General features: G+C 46.3%; 1 pseudogene; it reads right to left on the bottom strand.

Moving 5' to 3' along the window:
- Positions 1-6058: 6058 nt before the first annotated feature.
- On the bottom strand, positions 6059-6912 carry LOC121439820 (annotated as a pseudogene).
- Positions 6913-10990: the final 4078 nt, after the last annotated feature.

The raw sequence follows: 10990 nt of genomic DNA on the forward strand, positions 1-10990 counted from the left end.
ACACACTGCAAAGTAAACCTTTGTGGGTTTACCTTAAGTTTGAACGTATCAAGAGTTGCTTCTTCCTGTACCCTTCCCTACTTCCTTAGTGTGATACTGCAGGTGTAGTCTCTTAATCCAATGGGTGAAATATTTAATTCTAGGAATTTCAGATACTATAGTGAGCTGTATTTTACTTTATTATTACCCCCCCCCCCCCATGCTGGAGATCAGATTTGGGGCCTTGCACATACTAGACAAGCACTCAGGACTGATCACTTGTACACCCAGCTCCCAATTACACATTTTATAAAACAAAGCACCCTTGTAAGAGTTTCAAACTACACCCTATAGTTTCAGTACTGCTATGCTGTTTGTATACTCTATATTATATATTGTACTATATATAGTATATTGTATACTGTTTGTTTGCCTATCTATGTATCTATCTATCTATCTATCTATCTATCTATCTATCTATCTATCTATCTACAGGGTCTTATATGGCTCAGCCTGGCCTTAAATCTATGTTTTAGCCAAGGATGACCCTGAACTCCCGATCCTCTTGCTTCTGCCTCTAAAGTGCTGGGTCAACAGGTGCGTGCCAACGCTTCTGGCTTCGTTGTTCATTGTTTTGAGACAGGGCCTTGCAATGCAGCTTAGGCCAGCCTGGACCTCTATATGTAGATCACTTGAAACCATACTCTTAGTACATCTGCTTGCAGGGTTCTGAGATCACAGACCTAAGGTACAATGCAGGGCTACACCGTTGATGTTTACTGAAGTTTTGGGAGTGATAAAGTTTTGTCTCCCTCTGTTCTGCCATAAAATTATGCTTTGGGGCAGACGAGATGGCTCAGCAAGGAAAGGGTGAATGGCCTGGGTGGGTTCCATTCTCAGGACCTAAGGTGGAAGGGGGAACTGTCCTGTAGGTTGTCCTCTGACCTCCACACACATGCCATGGCATGCATGCACCCCCACACATATGCAAATAATAAATTAAAATGGGGTAAAATAACTTACTTTTTTTCATTTATGATTACTTAGGGGCTGCTCACAATGTATGCTGGACCGTGTTAAGCCGTGAAGTGATCACAAAAGAAGTTTGCCTTGGGCCCATCTGTCTCCTGCTTCTGTCCACAAGATGGAGAAGGCGGAAGCAACCCGAGGAGGCGTCTTTGTCTGTAAGGATAGAAGGTCCTTTGTGGAGGGGAGAGATACAGGAACTGTATAGGCGAGGCCCTACCAGCCCCGCATCTCTTATCTCCAGAATTCTTTTACCGAGAAGAAAAATAAACTTTTATCTGGTTTAAGCCACTACTGTTTCTGAGCTCTGTTACTAGCTGCCAAATGCAAATCTTAACTGATAGAGAAGTCCTTGACCGATCCGGAGCACGGGAGCCCTGGACAGGTTCTGCCCATTTGGTGGCTCTGCAGGGGTGGACTCCGGGAAGTGGAGCATCCTGGAGAGCACCGGGAGGTAAAGATGGCTTGGCAGGTGGGGCAGATAGTGAGACTACACCTTACAAGGGTCGCTGATTTTCTTTTCCCCCAGGACACCTTTGCTGAAGAACTGTTACACAGTGGCTATTTAAAATGTCTATTGATGGAGTAATTTGAAGTCTGCTATTGTTGACTGGCCTCAAAGCTGGGCCATTGAGTAGGTGGGTGCTCTTTGTGCCTAAGAAAGCAGCAGGTGAAGGATGGAGCAGGATGGGGTATCAGCATTACAGGAAAGTCAAGCGAACTCCCTGGAGGCATCTCCAGGGAAAGGACGTTTTGTTACAGGCGATTGTCTACTGAAGAGACAGGCCAAGTCTAATGAAGGTTGTTTTTAACTGGGTAGCAACTGGAAGTAATGTCCAAAACGCATACCCTGCTGTAACTTATAAAGTGAATTCAGATGCTACGGGTTTCTAAAAGGGAGACCATGGATGTTGCTAGTTTAAAGGTGCATGTAATTGCACGGAGAGTGGGTGTCCCTTCACAATTAACTCACTTTGAGGTTAGGAAGGACTTCCACATTTTACATTAGACATCTCCTGTTCACACGGACAATAAAAGTATGACCAAGCTCTAGCTCATTGTGAGCCTAACCCTTGGGAGGCTGAGGCAGGAAGATAGCGGTGAGTTTAAGGTCAGCGTAGGGGACATAGTGCGTTCCAGGGCATCCTGAGCTATAGTGTTAGATCCTCTTCTCAAAAGATAGGGAAAAAAAGTTCCATCCCACAGCACACGTATTAAAGCGACAGAGGTTAGCTTGGACCTGTGTGAGGTCCTGTGTAATTTTACCATCCTACAACTGTCCTAACCAGTGAGAAACCCAAGTCCAGAGCCAGCAAGGTCAAAATCTTTTCAGATCAAAATGCTTTCCTAAGTTTGATCCCCGGTATTGACTTCCAAGAATTATCTTCTGCCTTCATTGCTCATACCTTGGTACCACATGTCTGGATGTACACACATCACACGTCTCTGTCTCTTTCTCTCTCACACTCACACAACAACTACTATTATTACTACTACTAATAATAAATTAAATTAAAAATAAATTTCAATTCCAGGACATACATCTCTTGTGAACTAAATGTGCTAGCTTATTCTTCCACACTTTTGTTTTCTTAAAACATGAGTTGGGGGCTGGAGAGATGAGTCAGAAGTCAGAGCACAGGTGTTCCTTCCAGAAGACTCAGGTTAGATTCCCAGCACACAGGAGGCAGCTCACAGCCATCTCTAACTCCAGTTCTCTTCTGGCCTCCCTGGGCACCAGACACAAAGCAGGCATATGAATCAAATGAATCTTTTAAAACTATGAGTCAGGACCCTAGAGTTCCTCTCAAACTTGACATGCACAAGGACTTAGAGGCCTCAGTACACCCACAAGTTTCAAGTCTGTTGAAGAACTGCCCTTCAGCCTTTCCCTTCACTTAGGGAAGGACAGATGCTACCTGAAATATCTTTTTAATTTATCATGACTCCTCGTCGTTTGCCTTGATTTTACCAGAATGACATGCAAGAACCCAAATGCTGTTGAATATTCAGTTGCAGACATCTGCATGTCTACCAGAGGATTTTTTATAGTAACATGAGTTAACCATCAGTTTGTTCAAAGTAATTTTCTTTTGTTTTTCTTCTTTTTTTTTTGTGGTTGTTGCTTGTTTTTGTTTCCTTTCATTCTTTTTTTAAATTCAGTGTTGCTATGAAGGCTGGTTAGCTTGCTACGTACTATGTAGCTCATAACTCTTGGTGATCCTCCTGCATCAGCTAAGATTACAGGCTTGTGCCACCATGCCCAGCTTCAGATATTAGGGTTTGCACGATGCTTCCCTGGAGTTCCTGGGTTGCATCTTGCTAAGGTCTGCACACAGGAGGAAGGAAGCTGAAGCATGCAATCTGCTCCGCACATGTTCCCTGTCTCCAGCTAGATAACAATAGCCGCCACTTATGAGGTGCTGGAAGCAGGCAGCTAAGCTGCTGGTCCATATTTCAACCCCGATGAAGATTCTGGGAAGCAGCCATCCTGGCAAGGAAACGGTTTCAGAGCTGCGGCTCAGGGTCACAGGGAACAGCTGAACAAGGGCAATTCCAGGTCTCGCTGACTCCTGTGTGGCTCAGAGGCTGACCTGTCACTCTTATAAATAATCTGGAGGAGAACAAGGCCAACTGTCTCTGGGTGACACCTGATCCCACATTTATCCTTCCACTCTGCCAAGCTGAAAGACCTTATGGTGATTAAATATTTCTGGCCAGCAATGCCCTGCCATTTTATTGAAAAATGATACACTGATATCTTTTATAGTCTCTTTTTGTTGTTGAGACAGGGTCTCATGCAGTCCAGGCCAGTCTGTAACTCATTGTGTACCCAAGCATGACCTTTAATTTCTGATCCCCCTGTCTCCACCTCCTAAGTACCAAAACTAAAGGTGTGCCTAGTTTTCAAACCAAGGGTTCTGTGCGTGCCGGGTGAGCATTCTGCTAACTGAACCACATCTCCAGCCCTACAACTGTTTCCATAGAAACACACATTCTGTCCCAGCACTAACTGTCCAGAAGGGGCTATGCTGCATAAACTGTCCTGAATCACTGTAGTTCATAGAGCATGCCGTGTGGAGGGTCCACTCCTTACGCTGTTTCTTACAGGATGGACCGGGCTCTCTCCCTTGGGAGGCCTGACTCTGAATGTCACACAGCAGTAAATCAAACCATTGACAAACCATATACACACAAAATACCCCAACAAGCAAAAACCAAGCAAAAGTAAATGAAGTAAACAGCGATGAGATAGCTCAGTTGGTAAAGGTGGTTGCCGCTAAATCTAACAACCTGAATTCGGTCCTTGGAACCCCTGTGGTGGAGGGAGAGAACCAATTCCCAAAGGTGGTCCTCTGAATTCTAGGCATGTACACACACATGCACACGCACATACACTAATAATAAACGTAATTAAAAACAACAACTCCACGGTCCCGCTGTGTTTAAATGACTACAGGGCACACATCTTTATCTCGCTGTGCCCCAGTCTTCCAGAGGCCGAGAGAAGGACACCCCTTTTCAAGGTATCTGTGAGGAGAAGAAAAATGGTGGTTGTCATTTTCCTTGGGGAGAGGGGAGCAGGTTTGGGAAATCCCTTCTCAAAGGATGAAGGACATTTTGTTGTAAGAGAGGCATGCCAAGCTCATAGAAGTTTTGGTCTGAATCTTTTTGTGGACTGTTTAAGGTTTTCAGAGCAGAGTTGGAGTTTGCTGGGAGACTTCACTGCGGAGTCGAAACCCTAGAGTTAAGAGAAAGGAAGGTGTGCCGGAGGAAAGTGAAACACAACCAAGAACTAGGGTGTGGATTTCTCAAAGAAGACTTGCCCCTTTCAAGTTCTGAGTCAACACTGGTGTTGGGGTTTCTCAAACATTGCCTTTTTCCAAGGCAGAGAAGGCCCAGATCAAAGACATGTTCCTGCTAAGGCCTGTAGGCAAGCCTGTGGTGTGTTTTTGTGATTAATGATTGATGTGGAAAGGGACCAGCACATTGGGGATGGTAGCACCCGTGGGCTGGTGGCCTTCGGTTATAGAAGAAGGCCAGCTGAGCAAGCCGTGAGAGGCAGGCCAGTAAGCAGAGTTCGTCCACGGCCTCTGCTTCAGGCCCTGCCTCCAGGTCCCTGCTATGACTTCCTTTGATGATAGGTTACGATGTGGAACTGTATGCTGAAATAAACCTTCTCTTCCAAATTGCTTTTGGTCAGCGTGTTTGTTTGTTTGCTTTTGTGTTTTGGGGTGTGTGTGTGTGTGTGTGTGTGTGTGTGATAGATTTAATTTTATTTTGGCATTATAATTTTTTTTTTAACAAAGTATAATGTAAGCTTAAGCATTGCCTTCCTGGCTAGTTTTCTTGCTTGTGAAATTGATGTCCCAGGAGTTATAGAACATTAGGTAAGAATTCTGAGTCAGAATGAGCAATTCACTGGAGAGCCTCATGTCTTCCCCACCCCCACCCCATCCTTTTTCACCAGAGAATCTGAAGGGAGCAAGGACATGGCTCGGCCACGCCGGCCTTCTCATCTGTTTGCTCCGGTTTTGTGCTCACGTTTTTCCTTCCTCTGCAGTGAAGACTCTTTTTTGTTGTTATTACATTTTTAAAATTGTTTTTATTGAGTTATATATTTTTCTCTGCTCCCCTCCCTTCCTACCCTCTCCCATGGTCCCCATGCTCCCAATTTACTCAGGAGATCTTGTCTTTTTCTACTTCCTATGTACATTAGATTTATGAATGTCTTTCTTAGGGTCCTCTTTGTTCTAGGTTCTCTGGGATTGTAAATTGTAGGCTGCCTTTTTTAATTTTTAAAATTAATTAGTTAATTAATTTTTGCTTTATTGGTCAGGGTGTTTTATCATTGCAATAGAAACCCTAAAATACTTGGGCTGGTAGAATTTTCCAGTATCTTGGTTGTAGTGGTGACAGGGTTGACCTCTAAGACAAGAGAATAAAATTCACAAAGGCAAACATGCCCTGTCAAGGAAGCTAAGAGAAAACTTTGTGGTGTGTGTGTGTTTTAACAGACTTAATTCACTTTATTTTTCTTGTATAAAAACCATTATGTGGTGGCCAGAGCTGGAGCCTGGGTCCTTTGAACAGAAACACTGGTGTGGGTTTTCACAAGATGGTCAGCGAATTCCTGATAAAGAGACTTGGTGAACACAGTCTCTTTCCAGAGGTTGGGGGTCAGGTAGCTGTAGGTCTTAGAGATGGCATCAAAGCTGGCCTTGGCAAAGTTACCCAGAGTGGCAATGCGGCCCCTGGCTGACATGTAGCAGTCATCATTACTGCCCATCATCAGTAGCTTCTTGGGCACAGGAGCAGAACCCATGCCAGCTGCCTCTGGGGGCAGGGATGAGATGTACCAACACAGAGCCACAGTGGCCTGCCACTTTGCAAGGAACAGTGTGGGGCTTGCCAATCTTGTTCCCCCAGTAGCCTCTCTGCACAGGGACAATGGAAAGCTTGGCCAGGATGATGGCCCCTTGGATGGCAGTGGCTACCTCCTTGGAGCCCTTAACACCAAGACCAACATGGCCATTGTAGTCCCCAATAGTGACAAAAGCCTTGAACCTGGTCCACTGGCCAGTCCGAGTCTGCGTCTGCATGGGCATGATCTTTGGAACCACATCCTTTTAGGGATGCTCCCAGGAAAAGTCAATAATCTCAGACTCCTTAATGGGCAGGGTAGATCTCCTCCAGGGACTTGATCTTCACATCCTTAACCAGGCGACCCATCTTGGTGACAGGGATCCACTCCTTGTTTTCAGCTTTACTCTATGAGCTCCATGGCCTTGGCCATGACCACGACGGCAGCCTCTAAGACCTCTGCTAAATCCTTCATAGAAGCCACCACTTTCTCCTAATCCTGGGTCCCCCGGGCTCTCCTGCTGAACCAGCGTCATCTGCCATTTGGTGTTTTCTGGAAAAAGAAGCTTGACTGTGTTGTTTTTTTTTTTAGATGCATTTTTATCATATTTATGTGTCTGTGTCTGTGTGATAGCCACTGTGATGTAAATGGTATACAGTTATTCTGTACTGTTTAGGGGACAACAAGAATAAAAATCTATCCAGTTCAGTGCGGACGCAAATGTCTCCCACCAACAGTTGGCTGAACCCACGCATGTGGAATTTACAGATGCAGAGGGCTGGCGATCTTCTTAAATGTGAGTGAAAAGAATCAAGAGTTGGGAGCTGTTTGGATTCCTGACTCCTGGCTCTGGCCTAGTGGGTTGATTAGATGTCTCTAGTGCTGTCTCTGCTTCTCATTTCCAGAATCTGTCAACGTCAATGGATCCACGCTTGCTGTGTATTTATAGAATGCCTTTACTTCCCACTCTTCATCTTGTGCCCCTGCCTAGCTTCTCTGGAGATCCTTCCCCAGCTCCCCGCCTGCAGAGGGGACCTGGATGAATGAGGAATCTGGTTTAATGCAGTGCCTGCCTCTGCGCAAGATTCGCATTTGTGGTATCTCTCTACTGCCGTCACAGCAATCTTGTGTCTGCCCTGCTCCCATCCCTGAGAGACCCTGACATTGCCTTTCCTTCTCCACTGGGTTCTGGCCTACTTGGAATTTTGTTTTCTGCCTGTGTAACAGAGGATGCAGTGTTAAAATGATGCCCGGCCAACACCTCTCTTCTTGTCTACAAGAAGAATTCGCGCTTTGTGCCGTGTGCTCCCTAGAGCGCCTTTGTTAAGCAGAGTCGTTGGCAGAGAGGAGAACTAGAACGTGGAGAGGAGGCCAAGAGGCTCTTCCCAACACAAAAGAGGGTGATGCTTAGAAGGGGGGGTACAGGAAGCTGAGACGGGAGGAAAGGTGAGTAGAGGAGGAAGCAGGGATGGGTTAGCTACACGGTTTTTGAAGGGAGAGAAAAAAATGCAAATAATAGTTTAAAGGGGGTTTTCTTGCTTTTCACATTCTCTTTGCTTCTTTAAATGTTCAAGTTGGGTTGGGTGGCACACAGCTGCGGTTCAGAACTCAGGAGGCTGAGGCAGGAGGATTACCAAGAACTCAATGCCTGCCTGGGTACAACAAGGCTTCCAGTGGTATGTCCGCTATCTCCAAGAGATGTCAGCTAGCCACTCCATGGCCATTTGGTAAATTCTCTTTTAATTAATCGATTGGTTAAGGAATAACTGATCAGTTGTGATAGTGTCTTGCTGTGGAACCCAGGCTGGCCTCAAACCAACTTTCCCTTTTCTTTATTCCTCTTCATGCTCCTCCTGCCTGCCCTCCTCTTCCCTGGGATTATAGGCCACTGCAGCCATGCCTGGCTAGTTATAAGATTTAACTATAGTGACATAATACAAATACATCTTTTATCAGTAAAACACCTTTGGGGTGATGGTGGTGGTGTACCTTAGTGGTAGAATGCTTGTTTAGAATGTGCAATGGTTTGATAGCCATGGAGGGGCGTGGGATATTCAAACAAAAGCTGTTTTTCAGCAAGAGCTAGAACAACCAGCCCAGCCTATCTATGGAATTCTAGACTGACCTCAGGAACACAGTAAAACCCTGTTTCAAACAATAAAACCCAAAACACCAACCAAAGGGCAAGTAGATGGCTCAATGGGTAAAGCACTTGTGGGGTAACCCTCATGACCCGAGTTCGATCCCCAGAGTCCCAGAAAAGGCGGAAGGAGAGCACCAACGCTACAAAATTCTCTGCTCTCCACACATGTGTTGGGACACACTTTGTGCCCCACACATCCACACATTCACCACAATAATAAAAAAACGAAACTGAACCAAAGCTGGGGCTGTAACTCAGTTACTAGAATACTTGCCTTGCCAACTCTAAGTCCTGGGTTTGATCCCCAAATCCCGTAAACCATGTAGCGTCTCCAAGCTGTGATCTTCTCAGCACTCAGGAGGTGGAGGCAGGAAAGATCAGAAGTTCAAGGTCAGTCTCCGCCACAGTCAAGTTTAAGGCCAGCGTGTGAAAGATGAGACCTTGTCTCAAAAACAAAACAAATCAAAACAAACCAAGAGATCGTCCCAGGTAGAGAGAGTTGGGTTGTGTATCAGCCTGGCTCTCCTCGCCCCATTTCCTAGCTCTGCCCTTGGGCTGGTGGCTTAATTGGCACATTTGGGGCTCTTCCCCAGTCGAGCTTCAAACTGCTGAATCTTAGTTATCAGCACGATGCTGGGAAACTTCTGAGTCTCACATTAAACCCCGTTCAGCAACCCAGCTCCATCAGGGATAAACAATGATCTGGCGCCACCTTCCATTCCTCTGTCTTGTTTGGCTTTGTTTAAAACTCTGAGGAGGGGTGTAATTAGTTCCCTGGGCACCCTGTCAACGTTCCAGCATTCAGGGCATTGGTCAGAAAATTGATAAGTAAGAAATAAACACAATTAGGGAGCAACAAGAGAATAAACACAGAGAGCCCAACGATTCTGGAGAGGCCAGGAATTGGCCTTGGTCCTGGAGCCGTCCCTTTCAAGTAAGGGTGTTTATCTCAGGCTGGCGGTTTGTATAGGTTTATCTTGGGCCAGGTAGGTTTTTATGACAGCGCAGTCAGCTTGTGACAGCTGTGGCCTGAGAAGAAGACCTTGGAAAAGCCATTCAGGAGTTTGGAGGGCCTTGGCAAGGGGTACTGGGGCCTTGCTAGGGCCTTAGCAGGGGTCAGCAGGGTGGGGAAGCCTTATAATCTACTATAGCTTGGGTGGGGGTTTAGTTAGGAGGGGCGTCTTTTTGTGAGTTGCCTTTTTAGATATTAGGGAGAAGGAACCTTGCTGGGGCTTTTGCTGTTTGTTTAACTGTGGGACAGCTTGGCTCTTCATGGACCACAAAGCAATCACCAGAGATTCACGTTCAATGAGCTAGTGCTAGGTCTAGATAAGTAAACAAACGGCCGTCGTTTTTCAATCTTCTTTTATGTTGTTTTGGGTTTTCCCCAAGGGCAGAGGTGGGAAGGGTAAATGCATTAAATTTGAATTCACAAGACCTAAGAATCAGTGCTCTGGGAGCTGGGAAGATGGCTCCGTGGGCCAGTTGTGCAAAGGTGAAGAGCAGAATTCAAATCTCTGGCACCCCCTTAAAAAGCTCGCTGTGGTAGGGCACGCCCGTAACCCCACCACAGTGTACGGAGCTCGCAGGCTGCCTGCACGGTCTAGGCAGGCACAGCGATAACAACCCTCGGGACAGCTGTGGAAGCCTTGCCTGGCAGGGTTCACAGGAACACGAAAATGAGACGGCGGGAAAGATCTCAGCGGAGATGCATGATCTCCTTTGACTCTAAGCGTCCAGGCTTAGTGGCATGCGCCTCAACTTAATTCACTGAGATATCTCACTGGCCCAAAATTTCTATTTTTTTTTTTATGAATTTAAGAACGTATTGTTATTGTGCCTTCATGTGAGTGCCTATGCCACCGGCCACTTGTGTGGAGGACATGGAGGACACCTTTGTGGAGTCATAGCTCCTCCTCTTCCTCTATGTGAGTTCCAGGGATCAAACTCGAGTCAGCAGGCTTGGACAGCCAGCACTTTAGCCTGCTGAGGCGTATCGCCTGTCCACACAGTGGAGCCCCGGGGACGCCTGAATGTATGGTCCTCCTTCACTCCATCAACACATCCTTGTCACTGGTGTGTGCCACCAGAACCATGCTCTGCCTGTCCCATTCTTCCTAGAAACTTGATAACTCGTATGGCTTCTATATGGTGGTCTTTTGCCCTGTTGCTTGATGCATCTGTGGTCAAATCCTTCCACAGTCTTGGGAATAAAAGCACCCTGTGAAACACCCACAGCCTCTATTGTAGGCTAGAAAGTCTCTGAGCTCAACCCCAGAGCGTGAAAACCCACAAATCCGTGAACTTGAAAACCCACCAAGCCCCGGGTCCACCCCAAGCTCAGGACTTCAAATCTCACTGATCCCCACCCTAGAAAACTCCACCCCCAAGAAGCCATTTATGAGCCTGCCTCTTACTCAGTTTCCCTGCTGATTCTCGCTGGAGCAGAGAGAGCCATCCTTCGCTGTTTTCCCCAA

Source organism: Microtus oregoni, unplaced genomic scaffold (genome assembly GCF_018167655.1).
Source record: "Microtus oregoni isolate MIOR12 unplaced genomic scaffold, Mior012 000002F_ref0000024, whole genome shotgun sequence".
Classification (NCBI taxonomy): domain Eukaryota; kingdom Metazoa; phylum Chordata; class Mammalia; order Rodentia; family Cricetidae; genus Microtus; species Microtus oregoni.